At 43.6% G+C, this 25,782-nt stretch overlaps 2 protein-coding genes across 6 annotated transcripts in view; one reads left to right on the forward strand and one right to left on the reverse strand.

Moving 5' to 3' along the window:
- The window catches only part of CNOT6 (CCR4-NOT transcription complex subunit 6), a 36,187-nt gene extending 19,706 nt beyond the window's left edge, over positions 1–16,481 (reverse strand). For 2 of the 5 annotated variants that reach the window (XM_040647193.2, XM_040647192.2), the window contains exon 1: positions 9,850–9,969. The gene's annotated coding sequence lies outside the window, so the exon portion shown is untranslated. Of the gene's footprint in view, positions 1–9,799; positions 9,970–16,149 lie in introns of those variants that run through there. The other 3 variants (XM_015293943.4, XM_015293942.4, XM_046900455.1) reach the window with 2 other exon arrangements.
- Positions 10,572–25,782, forward strand: part of GFPT2 (glutamine-fructose-6-phosphate transaminase 2) — a 62,471-nt gene continuing 47,260 nt past the window's right edge. Inside the window, exons 1-4 of the mRNA XM_040647191.2 lie at positions 10,572–11,568; positions 13,596–13,772; positions 15,672–15,796; positions 16,343–16,526. The gene's annotated coding sequence lies outside the window, so the exon portion shown is untranslated. The remainder of the gene's footprint in view (positions 11,569–13,595; positions 13,773–15,671; positions 15,797–16,342; positions 16,527–25,782) is intronic.

Here is a 25,782-nt window from a genome sequence, read left to right on the forward strand (position 1 = left end):
ATTTTAACTTCCTCTGACTCAATCCATTATCCTGGAAGAGATACTACAACATGTATGAAGGAGCCTCTGCAAAGTCTGCTTACAAATATGTGAGTGCCCTTAGAAATACCAACACACTAGGCTGAAGCAGCAGGAATCTGCCTCTGAAACTCTAACATGTGCTGAGGACTTCTCACTTTTTTTCCCCCATTACTTGAGAACACGAAAACTGATATAGACCAGAAAACTTCTGGAAAGGAGAAGTAAACAAAGTAAAACCACACCTGATTGAGTGTGTAATGAAACTTGTTTATTTTTACATCAAAACTGGGAATAAACTATAAAAATCAAAGTCTGATTAGGCTGGAAGCAACCAGATAACTGAAGTGTGTTTTTCTTATGCTTGTGCAGAAGGCACATGCTGACTGACTGCCAGGTTACTTCTGCTCTATTGAAAGCAGTAGGAGAGGCTGCACTCTGCAGTACTAAAGCTATACTTACTATATAGTGTAACCTAGTCAGTCAATCAAAAATCTAATATTTTAACATGTGAGGGCTTCTTTTTTCCCCCATTCCAAACTCTAATACTGGATGTTCATACCAGATCTGATTCCTCTGTAACTTTGTGCCTCTAACCTTGAAACTTCATGTAATCCAAGACTTTGCTCAAAAATCAGATCCAAAGGTTTTCCCCACACATAAGTGATTCTGGCACTGCCTGATAAGCCTTGAACTCAAAGTTAATTTGGGATTCTCCTCATCCCCAGCTGCTTGCCTAGTGGTTTCATATCATGCTAAGCAGAACTAAGCTGGTCCTGCTGCGGTTCCTCCCTCCCCAAGACTGTTCCCCCTTCACTCTTGCATCAACACTGGTTTTTCTCTGGTAAGGAGATGAGCTGGATAAGAGATGTAAGCTGGCCAAAAGCTAGAGTGGGAGGAAAAAGAAGGAATGCATTTGGGGGAGTCCAATTTTCTGCATTATAGTAGTAATTTAAGTGTGTATTTGCAGCACAGCTCCTTAACAGACTAAAATACAGACAACAATGTGATTGTTTTTCTGGCCATATCCACCTAAAATCTTCCTCTTGCCCAGCAGGAAGCAAAATCTTGCTTCCAACTGCCATCATCTAGGCATTAGTTAAATAGTAACACTGAACAAAGTCTAAAATCCTATGTAAAGTCAAGGTACAGTGCTTTTTAGATAACAAAACTATAGTAGTCCTTATGTATAGTCAAATCAAAAATGTTAGCCTGTATATAAAGGGTTAATATCTCTGCTATTGAGCTTTATTAGGAAGAATAGAAACTACTGCTTTAAACTTTAAAGAGAAGGAACAACAGAAATGCACCTGAAAGATACCCATTCCTCTCTGGGAGGGGGGAAATTAAGCTAATTTTATAATACTGTATTCCTATGTTCACTATAAAAATCAGAATTTACTAAACTTGTTCTTTCAAGTATGCTCATTTTCTGCATTTCCCACGAAGCATTAACTGTTCTTTAAGGAAGTGTTTGCTCAAAGAGAGTTAAGTTTATTGCTTTTGTGTTCCCTTCAGTGTTGACATTTTACTGAGTAAGTGATGATTTCTATGGGAATTGAACTACATTTCAGCCTAAAGTACAGACAAATGAAGCAACAGCCCTATGCACATGGCTGCTGCCCTGGCTGGGATGATGAGGTGCAACACCTGTTTCCCCGCAGAAAACAAGAGAAGCTTGAGCAGGTTTATGGCAGAGCTTCACACCCACTTGAATGGATGAGTTGAGGCAATACCTGCAGGTACTCTCAGTCCATACCATGTATGGACAACAAACTATTTAATGATATTAATCCTGAAAAATAATGGAGAAAGTAGTTATAGGCAAGATATAGCAGTGAGGAAAAGAAGCAAACATACCCAGTGTATCCCAGCTGGACCTCAAGTGCCACATGAGGTAAATTCAATGCACTTTAGCTAAATCCTTATTTAAAATTTGGGACACAAACATACCTGCATGCACTCCCCATAAAACCTGTACAGAGAAAGGCATTTAGTTCTTTAATTCTTGATATACCTACAAATCATTTTAAATTTCATAGCAGTCATTTTTGTTTTATTCAGATACATTATGTTAAAAAAAGCTCTGATGTGGTACACCTCTGGATTACCCAACCACTTGCAGCTTCACACAATAACCCAAAGCCAACTTACACCCTGCTATGTAATACTGCTTCTGGTTCTATCTTGCTACAGTGCATAACTATGCAAACAGATAAACCAAAGTGCAGAAATGTTTCCTCCAATGAGGAGGAAAACAGACTAAAGCCCAGCAGAACACCACAGATAATTTCATGTTGAATGCTCACAAGTTTGAGGAGATGCCTATCTATTGCAATGCAACCTTACATTTAATACTAAGAGTGAATATGACTGCTCTACTGAAATATACATAAAAGAGCTCTGAGAACACTTAATATTTATGTAAGACTTGCATACTGGGAGGAGAAAAGTCTGTGTAAACATGTATTTGTTGAACAGAGTAAGCATTCTTGGCATTTTATAGAAGATTATTTGAGTAGGGTTTTTTAAGCATATAGCATTAAAAATATAAAACTAGGGAAAAAGATCAGATTAGGGAACTTGCTAAACAATAATGAACACTTTTCAGAATACACCCTGGGATTTACATTGTCTTCCCTCTGTAGTGGAGAGGGATGGCATGTTAGCACTGCTTGCACAGGGGAGCAGCATACTGTGAGTCCTGGAACACTCCCCCACCCCCAAGAAGTTATCTCTAATGTGTGGGGAAAATGTCAAAGACTCCTTTAACCCACTGATTGCTTAATGCTGGAATAATTTAAATTAAGAAAAGGGAGGAAAAAGATGTTGAGTAGCCGACACAAAGCCAACTGATTCATTTCAAGTGGTTTTTCACTCAGTAGGATGATGCTTTAGGGGCTGTCAGTGTATTAACATTTAATGGCTCCATCAGGGAAGTAATATTGCCTCATCACATTTTGAAAAGCTCCAAAACCAGAGTTTTACCTGGCTGCCAATACAAAACAATAAGGAACCCTTCCTCTTCTGCAGGCTTACATACTGTGAGGGTATGTGAGTGTGCATCACAACTATGTATAAGGTATTGATTAAGTCCGTATACGCTGGTTGAGTGAGTATCTGTAATACAGGTAATCAGATGAAGTTATTTGGTTTTGCATAAATAAGCTGTACTACAGAAAACTTTGAGGCTGATAAGTGCTTTAGTGTTCTTTCACAAAATCTATAAGGTAATTCTGCAAAGCTCTTACTCTACATGGAGCTGAATGAGAGTCAAACTTCCTGGAATTTTGTTTTTGAAGGGGGGGGGGGGGGGGGGGACACAAAGCACCTTGGTTCCTATCAGCCAAGTCACAAAGTTGCAGGATGTTTGCTATTTTCCAATCCTGAAGGCCTAATCAGTCTGCAGAGCTATAGTACCTAAGTAGTTCAGGCTCTGTTTCATTAAGTCTAAAAATAAGTCAATTCATATTTTTTAAAATGAGCACATTATTAAATTTTAACCTTCAGGTACTTAAAATGTAATAAAGGCTTCTTTGTCCTCCTTCACTCTGCATTTATAGGAACATGAGCTGCTTGGTGCTGAGGTGCATGGCAGGGGCAGCAAGGCTGCCATTCTCCAGCCCCACACTTCCCCTCCCCAGCCCTGCCACCCCTCCACTCCATTGGCAATCATGATTTACCAGCAGACAGGCAACCTGAAGCACTGTATTCTAATGGAATACACGTAACCCTCAGGGTCTAGAGGAGTGACAAAATTTACTATAGGTTCAGTAGTGTGACACAGCAATTCTCACTTCCATGTTCAGTTGCTATAAGATCAGTTTAGGCTCAGAAGAGAACTGTAACAGGGTCAGAGTATGAAAGGCATGTTTCAGCCCAGAGGTCCTTGACTGCTCTATCTTCTAGACAGATCTACTTGATAACACTTCAGATGGATTTTGATCACTCAAATTCCCACTCCTTAGCCTGCAAAACATCTAATGATTAGAAATACTACTTCCAAATGTTCTCAGTGTAGCACAGAGTCCAGACAATTAGCACAGTTCTTAATTATCAGCAATTATTTATAATTATGCCTATAGTAGAAGGCTGCTGTATACAAAACAAACATTAGTGCAAAACTAAATTGCAAAGCAAAGCCTGACCTTGAACTGGTATCCCCAGAAACACTTTGGCTAGCTAATGAATGCAGGCAACATTCCGAATGTTTTATCTTCTATTTTAGTGTATTCTGAAGTGCCAATACATTAAAAGACCAGTTGGGTCTACTAATTACTTTAAGAATTTATTTTAATTGCATATTATATACTGTACAAGTAAGATGGAACATAAGACATCAACTTTAAATGGAAGAGTTCCATCTTGAAGCCTCATTTTAAGTTTAAAAACGCAAATCAGTGCAAAGACCAGGGCTCTGAAGGCTGACCTCACCTGCTTTCTGAAGGTGGTTGGAGAATGGGCTTACCAAGATGTCAACAAATACAAATCCTTATTCCACCCACTGTGTCCAGACAATCCTATCTGACAATCCTCCATCATATGAAAAACTATTTTTGTTTGAAGTATGGCATAATTTATCTTTGTCCATGTTTGTAAGCTATTTCAAATACGGCCCTGTATACTGTAAGGTTCCTTACCGTGTTTTATTTCATACATCTGCAGAATAATTTCCATGTCTCTGCTGCTTTGTGCATGCTGACTTCCTGTTTTCACCCACATTATTCTCTTAGCCTTGCAGTAGAACTTGGAGTCAAAGACAACCTAATTATTTTAAATGAGATTTGGACATTAGCTCATTTCCAGCCTTCCTGCTTTATATCTGAAGGACAACAGATCTCAGTATCAAGTTCCAGAATGTTTTATCTAGGAAGTATTTTTAGGAAGAGATTTAAATGCTTCTAAATATTAGAGCTGCTGAACTCTAGTTCAGCACACTACAAAACTCACTTCTACAGCTCTTCCTCTCCCATCTAGCCACATCCTGATAGAAACAGCCGAGCTATTCACGAATTGTCTTTACTTCAGTTTAGACCAACAAGCCTGCAGATGCTGTTTCACAACCCCTCTGTCATGCAGCAAAACCCACTGTAGATTTCTTTCCTGGCCCCCTTTCTGCCCCCATTCAGCTGTGCTGGAGCAGCTGCAATGGTTTAAACCAGCAGTGGTTTAAAAAACATCCCACTGCATCAGTCATGCCACTGGTTGGTTTCCAGAGCTGTTTCAGAGATGGCTGTACTGATGCAGCCTGCAATGACCAACCAGACCAGTAGTTTTCTCAGTTCTGTCACTGGATAATTGTCTTCAGCTACTTTCTTACTTCCTACTTGAACAGCAGTAGTAGCGGAAGGCACCAGGGCTGCTCCATGTGGGAAAGACCTGTCCTGTGACAGGTTGTTATCCTAAGACCAGCTCTCTCGTCTCCTGACTTGTATCTCTTAAGATGTCCATCAGCAAAAAATTCCTTTTTAGTTTTAATTATTCTTCACAGATCACTCATTCCAATGCTCTTGTCCCTGAGAATACTCATCTATGTACAGATAGGCTGTGATTAAGGCAGCGCTGAAATTCCTCTCCTTGAGTCCACTGTACTTTTGCTTTGTCAGGCAAGGCTCTTCTGCTGGGAGGACAATTGTTAATACTTTTTTAATGTTTTTAAAGAGTCTTAATGGTGGAAGTTCAGCACAAACCATTTCAGTATGTTTCATTATTTAGTCAATTATGGTACAGGCTCATGTCCTGACAAGTGATATGGATCAGGTTGTACAGGTGCAAACCTAGCTTTGCTTTAGTTTAGTTTCAAGCCTTCCTATCTTTGCAGATGTCATTCCAGGGAGTTCCACATAGAAGGATCTGTCTGTGAAGCACAGGCCATTTTCTGATCCCTGACCTGCACATTGATCTAAACAGAGCGATGCTTTTGTGGAGCTCCATTTAACCTGTGTGATCCACGCTACACTCTTATTACACCACAAAATATCTCAAGCAGTAAAGCTACACAGATAATTTGTAATGTGCAGTATATGAAACTATTCCCTCAGTCCCCTAACCACAGTGAGTGGCTGTCCCCTAACAACACAAACATTGCTGTGGCATATCCCAGGCACAGCCCTCAGATGGGCTTAAGGTAGGAAGCTGCTTAACCTGCTGAGTAAAGCTTGCAGATCAGGAACATAACTAAGACACACAAGAGAACCATCAGAACACCACAGCTACAATCATGTCTACCCAGCAGCCACAGTAAAATACCTAATATGTTTCTCAGCTTCAAGAAAAACAAAAAACCCTCTTCCTTCAGAGCTCCAGTACAGCACAAACCAGAATTCTAACAACCATTTTATTTCTCAGATAAACAACTATGTATATGTTCTCTGCTCCTAGGCCCTCCTCCATTTCTTTGCTAAAAAGAGCCCTCTGAGGCATTTAAAAAAGGGATTCCTGTTGCACTCTTACAATAGAGAAAATTGAGTTGTTGCCAACTTTTTTTTTGTTTGTTTAAATAAGCACCATCTTGGAAGTGCAATTAGTAGCTCAAAAGGACATGTTAAGCATTTTAACTGCTTTTTCTGTGGGACCTGCCTAGGCATTTGTATTCTTTAAGGCTCCACCTGCAGAAATCACTCAGTGCAGAAAATGTGAGCACAGGTCCCCAAGCTTATGCCAAGCTTCTCTGTCGAGTGGACTCCCACAACCTAATTTCAACATGGGAACAAAATTATGTGGCTTAATACAACGTTAGTAATCTTGTGTGATACTGCAGAATAATCACACCTCCAAGTGTGAAGCAGCAGCACTGAAGGGGGAATACAAAATGGATAAAGCCCTGCAGTGACTCAGTTGGGGAACTTTATGCGTGAAGCTTTTGTATGCAACAGAGCAAAGGTTAATATATGCATCATGCAACATAGGTGGGATCTGTTGAGATCTTTCTCGTGGGGTTTTAAGGTAGAGGGCATTTTTTCAAGCCTATCATACATCACTATTACCTTTGAATGCTACACGTTTCTCCTAGCAAAAAAAAACCAAAACCCCAAGCCCTGTAATGACATGCCTTGTATATTTCAGTTCTGAAGACTAAATAGCATCTTCATTCATAAAGTTATAGCCTGCATATAACCCTCATTCATAAATATACAGTCTGCATATAACCTTCACTTCATGTGGCCTCGTTTGAGCCAGGGATGGCATGTTACAAGTTCTATGTATACAAACATACACACAACCACATGACAAAACAAGGGGCTAATTTTAGACCTCTGCAGCCTGCTAGCAAACAGAAGCAGGAGGCTGCACCCTCTGCAGCAGGACTGCCTGTTGCAGCAGGTGCTGCACAACTGGAATGAGGAATTCTGGTTCACCACCCAGCCTTCTAGGCACGGTGGCAATCCAAATAACGACACACTGCACTACAAACAAGAATACTGAGCTTTTTAGGGGTAGTTTAACATGATTGCTTTTATTTACACTGCCACGCTTTAAAAAATAGATTCTTTTGTTGGTGAGTTGGGAAAGCATTTTCAGTTTGCTCTATCTTAGGAGTATTCTACCCCATTTTAAAGAGTGTTCCCCATCATCAGTGTTGCACTTGCTTAGAAGAATAAGTCTTCCTACTATCCAGTACTGCCTGATCTTAGTGATTTTTACCTTGATGAATACTATGCTCACTCAATTTGTGGCCTTTTGTGACATGTTTTCAAGACTTCTTATATAAAATTTCAAAAGCATTTACCTGCCCATGCAGTATTATAGTCTTATCTATCTTTATATTTCAGTTCTTCCTCTAAAATTCAAGCAAAGTAAACAGTCTGAACTCATTATGTCTGTATTGAGAGTTCAACTTCAAAATGCAAACAGAAAAGGGATGCATGGTAGTGTCCTTTTTATAAACAGACTGATCCACACGATTCAGATGAAAAGTGAGTAAAGAGTTAATCCAAGTGCGAAGGGCTCCATGTCAGTAATAGCATGAATAAACCCCCACAGAAGGCTTCATGGCTAGCAGCACACTCCACAGAGTCCAGATGAACCAGCAGGAAGAACAGAGGGCGGATAATCCTGTAAAATTACCCCAGTGGAAATGCTGATAAATTCCCAATTACAAGACCTGCTCCAAAATGAAAAAAAATGCAAGATACAATACAATTACCAGTCAACACTTGCACATCTCTGTATTTAAGCCAGACACATACCGCAGGTATTACTTAATCCCTTGAATTTTGAATTTGTTACCCATTGTGGTGAGAGCTGGATTAAGAAAATAAACCCCAGACAACAATCAATCAAACAAACAAACAAAAAATCAAACAAAAAATCCTGGAGATCTGCAACTCTGCTTACAAAGCAAACACCTGCCTGCAGAATTACAGCACGGGTTACTATCAGAGAACTGTCGGGGTTGGAAGGGACCTCTGGAGATCCCCTCCTAATGGGTTCCCTACAGCTGGTTGTATAGGAAAGTGTCCAGACAGGTCCTGAATACATCCAGAGAAGAACACTCCACCACCTCTCTGGGCTGCCTGTTCCAGTGCTCTGTGTCTGTGCACTTGCAGAGTTAGACATTAAAAAAAAAGGGGGTGGGGGGGGGGGGAAGGAAAACAACAAACCTGTTTGACTGTATTTGTTATGGTTATACTTTCATACTACAAAACGCAGAGTAAGGCTGCTAGGAATTTTTGATTTTCATGGAAAAGTTGTTGAGATGCCCTGCGCACACACTTTGCACACTCCACGACAGAGGCAGATGCGCGGACGCAGACTTTCCTAAAGCCCCCTGTGATCCCGGCTTACAGCTCCCCACAAAGCCCTGAGCCACACAGCTCCCTGCAGGCACGCAGGCCCCGCTGACCCACTTCTCCGCGCTCCAGGGGCGCACACGAGCGTGTGTGCTCACACACGTGCCTGCTCACAAGCTCCACAACCCCTCGACTTCCCCACCCCGCACCCGAGGAAGCGCCGTCCCAATTCCCCTCTGTTTACCCCCGCAGGTGTGTGTCCCCCCGCCCCACATGTCAGCGCAAGCCCCGCCCCCCTCCCGCCCCCATTGGCCGCCGCCGCTGCCAATCACGTGCCGAGCGCTCGGGGCGGCTCTCCCCTCGCCCGGCCGCTCGCAGGGCCGCGGGCCGCCCGCTGCCAGCCACAGGCCTCGCCCCGCCGCCCCGGCAGCGCCGTCCCTCGGCGAGCGGAGGGCTCAGGAAGGAAGGGAAGCGAGATGGCTGGAAAATTGCGCTTTGGACCATTATCAGATTGATGTCATTTCCCTCTCTGCCTTTGTTTAATTATTTTTAAACAGTTGGGAAAAATAAATAAATACATATATACGTATATATAAAGAAGTTGGAGCTTCCAGATGCCGTTACGCTAATTCCACTTAATTGCCCTCCGATGCGAACGCAGCCCGATTCTCGGCGAGAAGCTGCCAGCTCGCTCCGGCGGCGGATGGGCGGCAGGACGAGCCCCGGCCCCCGCCCGCAGCCCCGAGCCCGGCCCGGCCGCCTCCGGAGCGCCCCCAGCCCCGCCGCCCGCCCCGAGGGGCCGCCCCCCGCCCCCTGACACCCAACAGAACGGCCCCCCCTCCTCTCACCGAACTCCAAGGGCCCCCGCTCAAAGCGGAGGATCCCCCCCACCCTACGCCGCTCGCCATAACAACACCGCTCCCCTCCCCCCCAGCACCCCCCGCCCCCGTTAACCCCCGCAGCCCCGCTCCCCGCCCTCCCCGTCCCCCTGAGCGCGAGCCCCCCCTCGAGGTGAGGCGCCGCGGGCGCACCCCCCCGAGCCCCTATACCTGTGGCTGCAGCATCCCCGTCCCCCCACCGCCCTCGCTCCGCCGCCTGCCTGGCTCTTTGTTTCCTGCCGCGGGCCGGACGGGAGAGCGGCTCCCCCCCGCCTCCTCCTCACACTCATTGAAAGCAAACAAGCATCATGGCGGCGGCGGTGGTGGCGGCGGCTGCGGGCGGGCCGGCCCTCCTCCTCCTCCTCCTCCCTCCGCCCCGCCCGCCGAGGCCGCCCCCGCTCCGCGGCTGCGCAGGGCCGGACCGCAGGGGGGCGCTGAGGGGAGCGCTGGGGGCGGCCGTGTGGGGGTGGGTGTGTGGCGGGACGGGGGTTTGTCGTGTCCCCCAAACGGAGGCGTGTGGTGGGAGCTCTGGCGGGAAGGTTGGGAGGGGGTGGGCGCGGTGTGACGGAAAAGTGGATAACAGTGACGTGTCCGCGGTGTTTGCTTGAAACGCTGAGCGGTGTGTAGCGGTAAAGCAGTCCCCAGTGTGAGGCCAGGGAGCGTAATTGAAGTCTTCTTTTTAAAGAACTTTAAATTCCACATAAATGCGATTCAGAGCTGCAGTACATGACCTCAGGCAAAGCGTGGATGGCATGTTTAGCAAAAGGGATGTCTTTTCCACGCGTGTATCTGTAATACAGCACATCCTTGCCCGAGATCCTTCACTGTGACATGGCCACCGGCTTCCATCCTCTGGGACTTGCCTTTTTCTTTTCTTTGGTTATTTGAACCAGTTAATGGATATGTACTGAGATACTTGGGAAAGTAAAGGATGTTGTTTTTAAGTGCTGCTAGTGCTGCTGCCGTGCAGCAAGGTCTCATGGTGAGCTGAAGGACGGCCGCCATGTTAGGAGGTGGCAGGAAGGTGCCGTCAGGTAAAATTGTAAATAACTTCAAAATGAAGTGAATTCTCATTAAAATGCCGTTGGAATGTTCGAGCATTGGTGGTGTGGCAGCTGGGTCTGCCCCTCATCAAAAGGAACAGCAGTGAGGCCTTCTCTACTAACAGTGTGAAAGGCACTGAACCAGGCTGTGCTTCTGAGGATCACCAACATCTGAGCAGTAACCAACATGAGCAGGGCTCTGAAAAGTGACCCCAGCATGCCGCGTACCCAGCCTGCTCGTAAAACATCCTCCTCAGAAGGGCTTAGTTAGCCCTTTGGCACTTGGTTTAGGAAATAATCATGCTGCACTTCAGATTTCTGTTCAGCCTTATCCTATCATATATCTGAAATGTTCTCGGATGGCAAACTACCTCTCTCTGGCTGTGTCAGATACCTGAGCTGGCTTGGTCACTGGATGCGGCGTGGGCTCTGCATTCAGTGCCAGCCTGGCTGTGCAGAGTCAACAGCCATTCAGAACTGAGCAAAGCAGCTCTACATGTCATTCTCTGCACTGCATGTGTGTTCTTTCCAATAACCAGCTGTCTCACACATTCTTCAGTTAATACTTCCTAGGTCAGATATGGCCTCAATAGACTGTATCATTTTGCCTAGAGCGAGTTCTCGAAAAGCAGTAGTAAAGTCTTTGAGTGCATTTGCAGGATTTTCCAGGAATTGCTTTTCAGCAAAGGAAAATCAGGACCCCAACACAACAACAACAGAAACCCAGCAATATTTGAAGAGTCCAAAGTTACAGCCTATTGTATCAACTTTTATTTGAATCATCACTTTGCTTGTGTGGTTGGAAACAACAGAATGAAGTAAAAACATGTATGTGGTTTTTTTTAGAAACTGTTATGCTGCACGGAATTTCCTGTGCAGAAGTGCTGGTGCTCATCGGTACGTATGATTAACTTTTGCTCCGTGCAAGTGTTATCAGACCTGTAACCACGCAAACACTGGAGCAGATGGTCTGTGCTGGTGTCGGTGTTTCAGGTCTGGGTGCCTAATGAGATCTGAGAGTGCAACATGAGCCTCTCTTCATTTTGTTTCTCATAGTGGATAGACTTTTTGCAAGTGCTCTTGTTGCTCAAGGTCACAGATTCATCAATCAGATGAGAGCCCTTCCCACTGATCTTTTACCTGCCCATGAGAGTTTCCATACATCTGGTGAGCTGCTGTGTTGCATGGTGTATAGTTGTCCTGAGTTCAGGATGATATTAAAGAGAATCAGAGCAGGAATTAATCACATATTTTGAACACTGTTAAGCTCAGAGTACGGTATGTTTAAATTTTCATTCATTACCCAGAAACAAAACACTTATTTGCACTGTGGAACAAACTTTAGGTGGCCACCTTTGGGCCAAATACAGTTTTTGATATGTACCCAAAAGTGAGCATCCTATAACCCTTTCAAACTGGGGCTAAGAGGATTTGCTGTGAGTAGCTTAATGACTCCCAGCACTGCCATCTCCCTGTCACCTTCCTTCTCCATGTCCAGGGAATAGGGATTGTCTGGGAGGGCTCTGGGAGTGCTGCTCTGTCCATGTTGACAGCACTTGCAGCTGTTTTGAGGACCTGTTGCCTCTGTGCCCTGACAGAAGGATGTAAAGCCTGTGGCAGAGAGTTGCTTTGTGGCAGCGTTATGGTACTTTTTGCTTTGCTTAGATGGCCAAATTTGGTTAAGACTTGTTTGACTTCTAAATACTTTGGGCTAAAATACATATTCTTCATCCTCTGTGGGTCATATGTGATGAGTGAATTAGAGAGACATCACCACATCATGACAGAGAACAAACACAGAGCTGTCTTGGCTTGTGAAAGCTCTGGTGTCTGTGGTTATAGAAGAGGTGAACAAGGAAATTTTCAGTGCTCTCTCCTACTTTCCATGCCCTGGAAATGTGAAGGAACAATATAACTGGAGTATAAGGAGATGAGAAATGAAGCAGAGAAGAGCAGAATTATGGCAAAGCAGGAAAGATAACAAGGAAGAAAGAAAGTAGAAGCAGAGAGGGACCCCAAACAGGAGGGCAGAACTTAGTTACAATCTCCATTTTCAGAATATGCAGGTAGTGAAACAGAGATCTTAAGTGAACAATAGCTTCCATTGCTAGTGAGGTCAGTGGGATCGCTGCTTTGAATATGGAGCACTCCTAAAATGACAAGAACTCTGAAAAACTGACATCTTAGGGTTCTCAGATTGGACATCTAAAATCATTGCATGTTTAATGATTTCAGCCTTCAGTTTTATGGCCTGTTCTCCATCTATGAAGTGAACGTAAGAGTACTACTCTTCCTTACTCTTCCTTTATTATCCTACTGTAACAGTAGGATAATAAAGATAAATCTTTGATGTTTATTGAGCACTGAAACCACAGTGAAAGCCCCCATACAAAAAGCACTGAGGCAATTAATATTCCTGCTTTCCTCCGTGTGGACTGGAGTTACGTAGCTTCTGTAAGTCTTGCATGCAAGAAGGTTATCAAAACCTCACGCATAACCACAGCAGAACTAAACTGAGGAATTTTAATGGTGGGATGGCACAATCTGTAGGTACTTGACTTTGCAGCCTTAAGCATTACATTAATACGCATTATTAAACAAAAATGCTCTAAGTACATTAAAAGAAATTGAATGTGATGAAAGTTTTTGGATACTTCTTTATAGAAATACCTCTGCTTAATATGAAGACTTCTCTAACTTCTTCAGCTTTCAGGTCTATGGAACATTTAGTAACAATTCTTTTTCTAGGTATAGTCCACTGCTAAAATAACAAATCTAAGAATACAATGATTCTTAATTGTCATAATCAAATATTAAACTCTGAGAACTATTAAGAGACTGAATTGGAATTACAAACCATGATATTGTTTTGCTGACTGTAATGTTTTAGATACAGTCTGATTCCTATGAGTTTTTGTCTCTAGGATCACCTCTCCAGCTCTTGGCTACCCTTCTGCAAGAAGATGACCATCTTCTCATATTGAAACTAAGATAATGATGAAAAAAAAAAATTACGACTTGCACACATCATTACACAGGTGGAGTGCCTACTTGCATGAAAAGCGTGGCAATAGAAGCACAGCTCTGCTCTACATTGCATGGTATGACCCTTTATGTATGTGAGTTCAGTGACTGAATAGTGAAAATTGCTTTGCAATATTTCAGCCCCCAGTTATGGAGTCACAACCGAAAGATTCAGTGCCAAATAATGGCGTTACTGATCTAAAAAGGAGGGATTCTCACAAGTGGAAAGCCAGCTGCTCAAACTACCAGTTCATCTTTTTGGTCCTTTCTACCATATCCTCTTCTCTTTGTGCCCATTTTGGTGTTTCTTTTCTTTCTGTCAGCATCTTATTTTTCATCTTTATTCATTGTCACTTTCTATGCTTTTCTCTAGCAGTAGAAACATATTTACTTGCGAGCTGATCCCATCTGTGTGGCTGCATTGTAAAGCTTCCCCCTGCAGTGGCACTGCATGTCTGGTTTAGTTTCATATGACAGAGGCAGTTCCAATGTACAGAAGTGCCAAGATTTCAAACTGCTTATCAGACAGAGAGAGTATTTGCATTTAGGCATAGTTTTAGAAAAAAAAGAGGGTATGCAGTTTTTCTTGTGTAAAACACTGCAACAACGCTACAATATTTTGACTCTTGATAGTTCACTGAAATGGGAGATTTCTGAACTTTTAACTCAGTTTGACCTCTCATGCTTGCATCATTTCCTGCTCATGAACCAGAATATATGGGCGATTGTAACTCAAATATGCACTAAGCTGTCCCTACTGTAATCTTGCACATTTAGTAGGATCAGGACTCAAAGGAGATAAGCAAAGAAACCTTTGTCCTGGAGGAAATTACTGTGAATTAAAAAGTGATGGGTTTTCTCTTAATAAAAATTGAACTAATGCTCCAGAGTGGCACTGTGAAACTCTTCAGCTTATGAAGGTGCTATCTTTGAGGAAATATATATGTTAATCCAGCTGTCGTGCATAAATTCTCATTTGGAGCCTGATCTAATTCCCATTGAGGTAGGGATGGACTCAATCTACTTAAATTTCTCCATACAGTTTCACGGCTTTCGACTATCTTCATCTGTTGTATCACATTACTATGTGTGGGTAGAGTTGCCACATTCCACCCATGACACAACTGTTTCAGAGGCAAGTGAACTGATGTGTGCATATGGTATATGCAGTCCTTACACAAACCATATGCTTTTGGACAGCTATCTTTGCAATCAGGGGATGTTATGGAGGGTTCTTGAATACAAAGTCCAGTTGCTCTTTTATTAGAAGACTTTACAAACTTCATTTATCTTCACCATGACCTTACTTTTGGTATTTGACAGACAGAATGAGTGATATATTGTTTACTTTTTGTAAATTAGTAACTAGTTTTAATTACTCGGAATAACAATGACATGATTGCATAAAGCTTTGATAATTTATTTCTGTAGTTTTCTTGCATCAAACATTAGGCACAAATTATGTAGCAGAAAGTGACTTCACACAATAGTGCAGTTAGGCATAATCTTCTTTTTGCTACCTGTTCGACATCTCCTATATGTTCAGTTTTCCTCATTTCCACATGTTTTACATAGGAGATCATTATTTATCTGGAGAGTTTTGGCTGAGTACCCTCTAATGGGGGGGAAAAACCACTGAATTGATAAAATACACTTTAGTAATGAGGTTATGAGGAACAGTAATAATTTTTTTCATTGGTAGCTACAAAAACTACAAAAAAAAGATGACTAAATAAATGTAACTAGCAGTGAAGTGTGGATACTTGTATATTTCTCCTTCATCTGAATTGACATGATACTCTCCTATGGATACCAAATTTGCAGAGAGTGGGGGGAAAGTATTGTATTGGGTGAAACATGTTTAAAATCACAGCCAGTATAAGTAAATATTCAGATCATATAGTCATAATCATAGAATGACCTGAGTTGAAAAGGACCACAATGATCATCCAGTTTCAACCCCCTGCTATGTGCAGGGTCACCAACCACCAGACCAGGCTGCCCAGAGCCACATCCAGCCTGGATGTGAATTGGATGTCTATTAGGACTAAAAAGCCGCTTCTCATGGAGCTACCCACTGGACTGCTTTCCTGCTGTGAAGGTGGGTCCGTTGGGACACCCAAGGGTACAGTTCACCTAAATGAATGTGGACATATATCGTACGCATATGCAAGCTGGTCACCATAGGCTGCCTTTATAGGCAGTGGAGTCTACAGTACCAGTCGTTGGTGCTGTAATTGCTTTTCAAAAGACTTAAAATGACACAGGAGAGCGGAAAGCATGAAACTGCATGGGATTTGTGTCAAAGTGCTGGGAGACCTCAGCAAGCTGAACAAATGCTCAGTGCTCCCTCTTGCAAATGGGAGATGGTTGACTTAGTTTCCAGAGCCATGCTTTCTAAAGGGCTGTGCAGCTGAGCTGTATTTGCTCAAAAAAAAAGATCAAAATAATTACCTGCTTTTCAGGTGATCACTGCAGGTGGCAGGAAGAAAATTTTCCAATGGTTACAGCTTGTGATTGGTGTGGTGCATTCGGCTTTTCCACTCCTTCCAAAATATCAGGCACTTTGAATAAATGCCTTCAGAGGGCAAAGAACCAGGTTGAATGAGCTACCAGTCTAATCTCTTCTTGTTTCCTTTGTGTCCAGGATTGTTGGATCGCAAGATTTAAAAAAAGGACAAATAGTTGTGTGACAAAAATCCAAACGTTTGAGCCCAATGCAGCAACCTGAAACAACCACTGCGTTTCCAGAAGAGTGTCTTTCAATATAAAGCCTACTCCTGAGTAACTGGCACACGCTCAGCGAGCACAACACGAAGACAACTGGCAGCGTGAGTCATTTTGCATGTGATTGTTGAATGTGACAGATTGAGAATAGCAAGGAGTACGAGTTCATGCTATGAGAAAGAAGTAAAGCAGCATCCACTCGCTAGCTTAAACTACAAGTAGGTGTGGGGTGCTTTGGAAGCAAAATACCATCAGAGTTTTGGAAAAAAATGATTTCAGAACACTATTTTCTTCTGTTGCTCATTTTTATTTCAGCACAGATTGTCTCTTTCTTTTCATAATTGCAAACAGAGAGCAAGAGCGTGTTTGTAAATCCTGTATTGCTAATAGCTTGTTCCCCTTTTTACTTTTCATCTGAGTAGCCTTTTCCTTTCTTCATGTTGATGCTGGGTTGGCCTTTTTATTCCTTGGTTGGCCTTTATTCCGGACTGCTCCAGCACACTGCCCGGGCAGAAACAGTTTCAAATAAACGTGGGGCAAATGCAGTTTTAGAAATGATTACTTTCAGAGCAAAATCTAACAGGCTTGGGAAGAGCAGGGAAGCTACCAATGAAATCTGTGCTTCAACCAAACCCTATGTTTGGTCAAAATATTAAATCTGAGTAATTTATGAATTAAATTTAGCCACACTGTATTTTCGGACATCTTATATATCTCCCAATTTATTGTTAATTAATGTTAAATGTGGTGTTTGCTTGTATATCTGAGCACCTGGGTTGTAACATGTCCTGCACTCAGTGTAAGTTTGCTGCTCAGCTGCATAATGCTGTTATATAATAGCTTTTTTTAAAAAAAGTGTGCTTGAATGAGTAGTTCTAGAAGTGTTTTGTGGATGTTTTCTTTTTCTCCTGCGATATCTTATATGTAGCAATGGATTCTGTATGCACGTGATTCTGTTTGCAACAGTTGGAACCAGGTCTGTTTCTCTCCTTTAATTATTTTCCGGGACTTTTGGTGAATAATGGTTCCTGGGAGTCCTTTTGCTGTACTGAATAGTGAGTGCCTAGGCTGAATTTACTGGCCTTCACTTTATTTTGCAAATAATTATGGGTATTATGTTAGCACAAGAACGGTCCAGACCTTTGCTTCCTGATGTGCCAGGCACACTCTGTTTGCTCACCACAGCAACAGAAAAAGGTTAAGTGCATTCTTTGTATTTGTGAGCTCTGGGCCAAGTTGCCCTTGTCAGCTCTAGGTGATTTATTTCTTCAGATCTGCGTTGCCGGTTTGACGTCGATGACCTCGCGGAGATATGGGGAAGCTAAGTGATCTCTATGGCGATCTATTTATTTAAACTTGTATTTATTCAGAGCCTTTTGCAGTTGTTTGCCTTAATGGCTGTTTGTTTGTTTGTAACAGCAGCTGCCCTTATGAAATACTCCATGACCATAGGAGGGTACCTGATCTGGCCATGTGGAGCTGTTAGCACTTTTCTTCATCTCAGTACCTCCATGGTTCTGATATACGACGAAATTCCTCCAACCCGGACACTTTCTGAGCTTCCTTTTAACCTCATCTTCTTACTCTGTCTTCGGTGTTGCTTTGTCGTGAACGCATTCACAAATTTTACAAAAATCTTTCTCTCTAGTGTGGCATTGCCAGCCCTTTGGCAGTGTCCCTGCACAGACTCAAGCTGCTCTGATGTGTTGAAGCAGGGATGAGGAATCCCTGGTGAATGCCATAATTTTGCTGAGATGCAGCCTGAGGTTGCCTGGTGCCAGGGCCTGCAGGTCCCCGTGACTCGCCAGGACCCGTGCTGCTCTTTCAAATAATGGACAGCAGGTGGTAGCACATGTTCATTCCAATATTTTTTATTTTTTTTAAAGAATTACTCCTTCCAAAGCTTCACCTTTTTTATGAAAAGGGGTCTGGAGGAGAAAATCAAGTGCCAGAGAGGATGTGTATTTAGCCTGCTTCCAGGCTTTTCTTTTTCCCAAGAAAGCTAAAGCCACTCCCTTCACCTCTGACATTTCTAGAGTCATTTTTCCTCAGTGAGCTTCTCTGTTGAGTTACAGAAAGAGCGAGTCTTGGCTTGAATCTGTAACATCATGCAGGATAATTTTGCTGTGGAAGCATGCAGGTAGTGCTGAGTAAGCAGAAGACAGAGGCTGGGAAAAGCATTGCGCTCAAACAGACTGTGCCTTCCTGCATGGGAAAGCTGAATTAACTTGGTTGAATCAGCTAACAGTTCTGCTGAAATGAAAGAAGCTCTCCCAGCCCAAATGGACCGCAAGCAGAAGGCTGCTGAGAGATGGGACAATAGCCAGGGTAGAGTTTCACACAGAAGGGCTCTGGTCACTTGGTTCACTCTACTCTCATGCTGGCATGTAAAACATACAGGGCTCTCTTCCCTGCAAGCTGTAAATCAACAGACACAAAGTAAACTATTCTGAGCAAATATTGCTGTAAGTTTTATTATAATAGGGTGCTTTGTATGGGGCTGGTGAGAACATCTGCATGAACATGGACTAAGACGCATGAGAGGTTTGAAAGCATTCAGCCCAGTGAATTGATATGTCAATAGCACATTCATCCCATGATTTATTTAGTACAGACACTGTTTACTGCTCGCTTTGGAAATATTTCAGTTCCAATAAAGGTGTAAACTTTATTTTTTTTAATAATTAGACTTACATAATTAAAGTTATATGACAGTCTCCTATGGCCTGAGAAATACTGCTTCAATGAGATGTTCTTAAATGAAATTGAGGTGACTTAGCCTCAGATTTCTCCTTTGACTGGGTTTATAATTGCTTTCAGACTGCCCTTAAAGTGCCCACATCTGGGCAGCAGCATCTGCAGTTTGATTGCACAGATAACAGCAAAGATCTTCCCTGGTCAGACATGGACCAGAGCACAGCTGAGCTGAGCCAAGAGGCTTAGCCCATCTCTGTGGGATGTATTTTCAGAGGTAGCTGGTTGTGTCATACATACAAAAATCTATCATACATTTATTTACTCCAGAATGTTATGCTATAGAAAACAGACACTGTCACAAGAATACATGATCCAGCTTGGCTCTGCATAATCTGAACTGTCTAGGTTTCTTCAGAATTAAACCATAAGCCTGCCGTAATTAAATTGTTTTTGAGGTTTTATGTCTTCATATGAACAAGCCAGAACTTTTCTTCTTCAGCAGCAGGCTGGGATCTTGTTCCCACCTTAAATGTAGAACAAGTAATGATTCTGGGAAGAACTGACCCAACTTCCAAATCGTCTCAAAGGTTTGTTTTCACTGCAAGCCTGCCACAGACAGGTTCTTCATAAAATATTCAGCAATGTAGTTGAGTAGTAGTTGAACCAAACCCTAACTTTTCCAAAAGTGGATATTGATTTTGTATCCCAGTCACATGACAAATCTTACGTAGTCAAGTGTTAATAGCAGGGATAGTTCATCAATGAGGTTGCATGTTTCTAAGCTGTTTTTATAAAGAAAAGTTTGCTAGCTAGTAAGCCATACAATGAAAGAGATTTTGAGTGGAGGAGAGGGAGAGTTGCTAGGATGACTACTGTGTAAGTGAATGTAGCAACAGATGTGGAGATACTACTGGTCAAGCTTAGCCAGACTCTGACATATAATTACGACAAGCTGCTTCTGAAGGGTGGTTCTTGCAGAAAAGTCAGTTCTAGCAAGTGATATTCCCTTCAGGACAGGATGATAGGAAAGCTCTGGTGCAAGCTGAAGTGTAGACTGAGTGTCCTGCCAGTAACCTTCACTGCAATGACGTGGGGGAACCACCCGTGGTGGGAGTGCAGATGGCTCATGCTATGGGGGAGCTCTCCCTGACAGGCCAACCCACTCTTTCTTGTTTAACTTCAGTACATCAGGGAGCATGCTATTAATTGTAGGTGGAACCTGGATGTGCAGGACGGTGTCCAGCTATGTAAACAGAAACAGTACCAGAAATCTAATCCTCCCTTCTCCATCTTCTCGTAGCTGGGGCTGATGGCACTGCGGGCTGCACCAGGATCTACTAAAGAAATTCCTTCCCTTGTAGAGGGTCTTTTATAGCTTGCAACAGAAGCATGGAGTTGTGAATAAACAGCAGTGTAAAGCTGGGGCTGGGACGTAAGCTGTATCCTTTAAACAAAGTTGAATTGCTGAGAGGCAAGTCACAGAAATTCATTCAGGAACAGAGGCACTTCTGTCTGAATGTCCAGCTGAGCTCACGTGTGTTTTCCTCTGATTTGGGAAGCTCAGCCATCAGAACCCCAGAGTGCTGCTTCACATGGTGCCATGTTTCACTGTGTCCCCTGACTGCCATCCAGTGTTTTCTAGCCAGAGTGGCAAAGCATGAATATGTAGGAGTAAAGGGGTGCTTCAGTACATTTGGCAAAGCACATGGTGCTTGTGTTACTGGTGGGTGAGCACTTCTGGGGCTCCCTCCTTGGCTGTCTGAGCAGAACTAGATCTCAGCTGTGGCTGCCATGGCTCCAGCTTTTTGCTGCAGGTTCAGTTACAGGCTGACAGCTAAGGCAGCAGATATTTCGCCTACGGTGTCCTGCTATTAGATATGGACGGGGGCTAAGGAGAACATTAGTAATTAGGCCGACTCCACCCTACATGGTAGAGATATGGTATCCTCCTGTGAGATCCCTGTGGAAAACGCCAGTAAACCTGATAAGAATTCACCAGCTGGCCTTTGATGTCTGTAAGTTTCAGCTGCAAAACATTTAACCTAAGGAAACGGTAGATTGCTGTGTTCCCAAATGGGTCTGAATGAGGGCAAGCTGAAAATATATTTGGAACTTTTACTATAGGTTTCCTAAATTAGTCTGTTCCAGCCAGAAGGAAGGGGTTTTCCTCCCCATGAGAGGATTCTGCTACTGGTTGCACTACAGAGGTTGGAGTCTGCACGTCTTGTTTTGTTAGGAAACAGCTTCTCAGATGGAGACGTACCTGAAGAGATTCAGACCGTGTCTATGCTTTCCTTTATTAACGAGTTTTAATTTAAGTGTTCATGGTGTTTCAGTGATGTTTGTGGAGGACAGAATGGTTCAGATGATTTTATGCTGTGCACTTTTCAAGTATATGTCCGCAGAGGCTTGCACAGCTGCTAATGCAACTACCTTGCTGCAAACTATATCCTACTGCTGTAAAAGTGAATGAAGAAAATCATAATATAACGCAGCAGATGAAGTAACATTCTGGCACAACACCATGAACGAATTGGAAGTGAAGGAGGAACATTGCAGGCTGCAGACGTCAGGGAGGAGGGGAGGTAATCAGCGTGCAGGGATACGGAGAGATCTGTTCCAGACCCCAGCAGAAAGAAAGCTAAGGTGGAAAACTACCTTTTCTGACGGGATATTTCAGGAGCACTGCCAGTTCTCACTGTAAACCAGACTGCAGCCCCCATCCTGCTCTCTGAGTTTGAGGAGTGTATGTCCAGATCAAAGGACCTGGTTCGTACTTTGTTGCTCACCTTACCCCTATGAGGTATTTCAGTGCTTATGCAATGAATGAGAGTAATTTCATTTATCTAATTGAAAGTGCCTGCATATTTAAAATTAGATGCTGGAGTGCTTTGTGTGGTTATAAAGGCCTCCAGGAAAGAAAGAAAAAAAAAAAAGTGATTTAATGGAATTATTTGAGTGCTTCTAAAAAAGAAACTCCTCCTCAGTGCTGGAATGACTGAATCCAAACGAAACTTATCAGCTCATCTCTCCAGGCCGGAGAAAAAAGAGGCAGATAATGCAGGATAAAAGAGCGTGTTTTAAAATGACACGACTTCTTTGTGCCTCGGTTCCCATAACTTTGTTAATGACGCAGTGTTGGTGCGTCACAGGGCGTGCTGGGCATGTTACACTATATTAAATGGTGTGCATTTTTTCTTATTTGGCGGGGGAAATGTTTGACAGTCTTTCTAAGGGCTGTAGCTGCCTATAAAAGACCTTTGTTTTCCAACAGCTGTAGTGCTATGCACAGGAAAAGTGTTTCTCTGCATAATCAAGCAGTTAATAAAGAAACACGTCTAGTTTTAGTTTGAACTGATTGCCAGCATAACCAGCTATAAAAGAATCGCTTTTTGTGGCTTTTTTCCCAGAAAGATTAATGATTAAAAGGGCTGCTTAATGTTTGTAAATATACATAAAGATAAAAAGAGGTTCTGTAAGATATGACCTCACGTTTGGATCTTAAAGCCAGGCTCTTCCCACTCCGTAGCATCCAACTTATGCTGTTGCTCATGGAAGTGGCTGGATTGAGGCAGATGTTTTTCTTGCTACAGCACAAGTAACATACAAATCTCAGCCTATGCTAGTCAGAATGTATTGCTTGTCTCTGTAGCTTAGTAATATGTACAAAGTGAATGTGAAAACATTGTGTGAAATTAAGCACCATTTTTGCCTGCTTTGTAACCAAACCACAGAACTCAGCAGCAGCTTTCTGCATCAGCCCATATGCTGCAGCCCAGCCACCACTTACAGGTAGGAATACCTGAGCATCACTGCTTGTAAATGCACACAGAAAACAGGAGGAAAGCTGGGTGCTCCTAGCAGTCACAGGGAACACTGAACAGAGACCCACGCTGAATGCCAGCTCAAAGACATTGCTGGTGTTGCCTTTGCTCATTTAACCCTGCTTCTAATCAATAGCTGCCCTTATAGCATCATTTTAATCGATTGAAATATTGATTGAAGTTGTGATAACTCTGTTACTGGTGGTCCTTGTGCACTTAACAGTATTAGAAAAGGCACTACAATGCGCTGTCTTCCTTTGGCACCATGCCCTGAAATAGCTATAATGAGTTCACAGGACCACTCCTCACTTCCAGGTGTCCATGGGAAGGTACCCGGGATGCTCAGCTCTGGGAGACAGCTGAGCAGCTGAAGCAGAGAATGAGCAATTTAGAAAGAAATTGCATAATGTTGTTTGCACTGCTTGCATTTTAGAAATCAGGCTGAATGTGACTTTTGCAAAGTGTCAGGATGAGTGCCCAATGTGATGTCTCATGCACTATCCTGAGGATACTGTAATCTCATTTCCAATAAGCATCGTCATAAGGAAGAAGGCTGTCACGCCCCTTGGTTCAGCCGTACTCACAGCGGGGCACTGCAGAGCTTCCCATGGCTCAGATGCACCAGCCACCACAAGGAGCATCACACACATCACTGCATTCTTCATGGTCATCCACTAACTTACAAGAAATGGAAAGGGAAAGCAACTCTGTTATTGCTGCAGCCTTTGTAGGGAAACCAGTGTCTCTTATTACCACATTGCAAGCATTTTCTGACTTAGTACTAATTCCTAAATTCCTTCGTGCTTTCTATCTCATTTAAAAGTAAGATGATTTGTGAATAAATACCGACTGTCCTACCAGCAGGCTTTCCTTGGGCTCTTAATGCATATTTGGAAGTGCATGGATTTGTGTATGTGCCTGCCCATCTGGCACCCGTGGCATCGTCCTCTCATGCACCCGTCCTGCACTGGAGGTGGTATGGGGCCCTTCCCATGACATGGCAGCTCCTCCCTCCACGTCTGCCCTGACTGCACTCACAGGACTGGAACTTTGTGCCTTCGGATCCCATCTGGATTTTTACTTTTGCTGCATTGCCACTTAACTGGCTGGCTCATGGCCGTCCAGCAGAAAGACAAAGAAGGAGAGCTGGGTTTATCTGGGGGAAGAAAACCCCAACAGATGCTAGATGCTTTGAAATCACTATGATATTGCAGGCTATCCATCCTCCTGGCTCTCATCATTTATAAATTTAAAGCTTTCCAGAAAAGCACGCTGGGATCCTGATACGATCCTAGCTGTCAGTGCTGGGCCTGAATACGCTGCTAGCAAGCACAGCATTCGTGCAACAGCAGTAAACGTGAGTCTGAAATGAGCACCCAGTGCTGCTGGCAGCTGCCTCCACCCTGCCCCACGTTATGGGGAAAGCCGGGTGGGAATGTGCGGGCCCCCCACTTGCCTGCGTTACAGAGCCGCGTGTCACTGCGCTTAAAGCAACGGCCCAGGCAGGCAAGAGCGCTGCAGGGCCCCAGCAGTGCCACTAGAGGCTGCCACGAAGCTTCTGTCGTGTGGGTGAGGCGCAGCCTGGCGCAGGTCCTGGCGCTAGGTCACAGGTGGGGTCGGGGAATGTCCCGGTCTGGGAACTCCTGCACCGAGAGCATGCGGGGCTGGGCCGGGCTGGGCTGTCCCGGACATCCCCCGGCACCTGGCTGCTCTGTCGCTTCTTGGGAGCCTTGCAGAGCAGCGTGAAAGCAGTGGGATCTCCCACGCGTCTGTGTTATGTGCAAATCACCTGGTGCGCTCCTGCAGTCTCTACCAGAAGGTTACAAGAAAGGCTGAGCTTGTTACAGGAAGGTTTAAACCCCGTGCGTGGAGGAGTTTCTGGGGTAGTCAGGGTATTTCTCTGCTCTAAGAATGCAGTTGAGTGCTGACCTTTGTGCTCCTTTATCCACACACACAGATCTCCCAGCTGAGCGCAGACTGCTGTACATGCCAGCTTACTTGGCTACAGAGCTGCAAAGAGGACCAAAAATGAACATGTGCCTTTCACTGGGGTGCTACCCTGCAGTTAAGGCACAGACTGATTCCTTTTAACCCTTTTTGCCTTGGTAACCCTCTGATTTTTTTTTTTTTTTCTAATGAAAAACAGCCCCTTTTTACAAGTTTTGCATGGTAGCTTGTAGAAGAGAATACGGAGATTTACAGCTGTGTCTTCTAGAGCACTTAGCAATAGTCTGTATAACCTTAACGACTCGTGACCTGATTGAACTTCACTAGAAAACATTACACTGCATGTTGGCAGTCCTCTAAACCCTTCCTGCTCTCCTCCCAGAAGAACTGACAAATTATCTCATAGACTTTTGCAATTCTTCTTCTCCATCGTAACTGAGGGCCCCAGTGAGTGCAATTGGCAATGCCCCCAGATGGGGCTGCCAGAAGGAGAGGTAATGCTATGCAAAACCCGCTGTATCTCACTGCAGTTCCCCCAGTGGAAATTGCAGAGATGGGTCAACGTTTCATATCAGTAGGAGTTCCTGCAAAGTGCAGTTCTGTTCTGATAACATTCATCGTTCGTTCAGCTTTTAATGATTGCTTTCCCAATGTGAAGGTGTAGGAGTTACCTCTCACCACCACGTCCAAGGAGGGAGCACAGCACACAGATATCAGTGCCTGCCATGATCCTGCAGCAAAGTAACTGGAAACACAGACCGACAGAGACCTGAAGTTATTTCTGAAAAGAAATTTTATAGTGAATGATCATACGTTTGATAAGCTTGCAGCCTTCTTCTGCTAATCATGTCATGATCTGTTTTGTGGCTCACAGTGCTGCAGAATTCAGCAG

Source organism: Gallus gallus, chromosome 13 (assembly GCF_016699485.2).
Source record: "Gallus gallus isolate bGalGal1 chromosome 13, bGalGal1.mat.broiler.GRCg7b, whole genome shotgun sequence".
Lineage (NCBI taxonomy): Eukaryota > Metazoa > Chordata > Aves > Galliformes > Phasianidae > Gallus > Gallus gallus.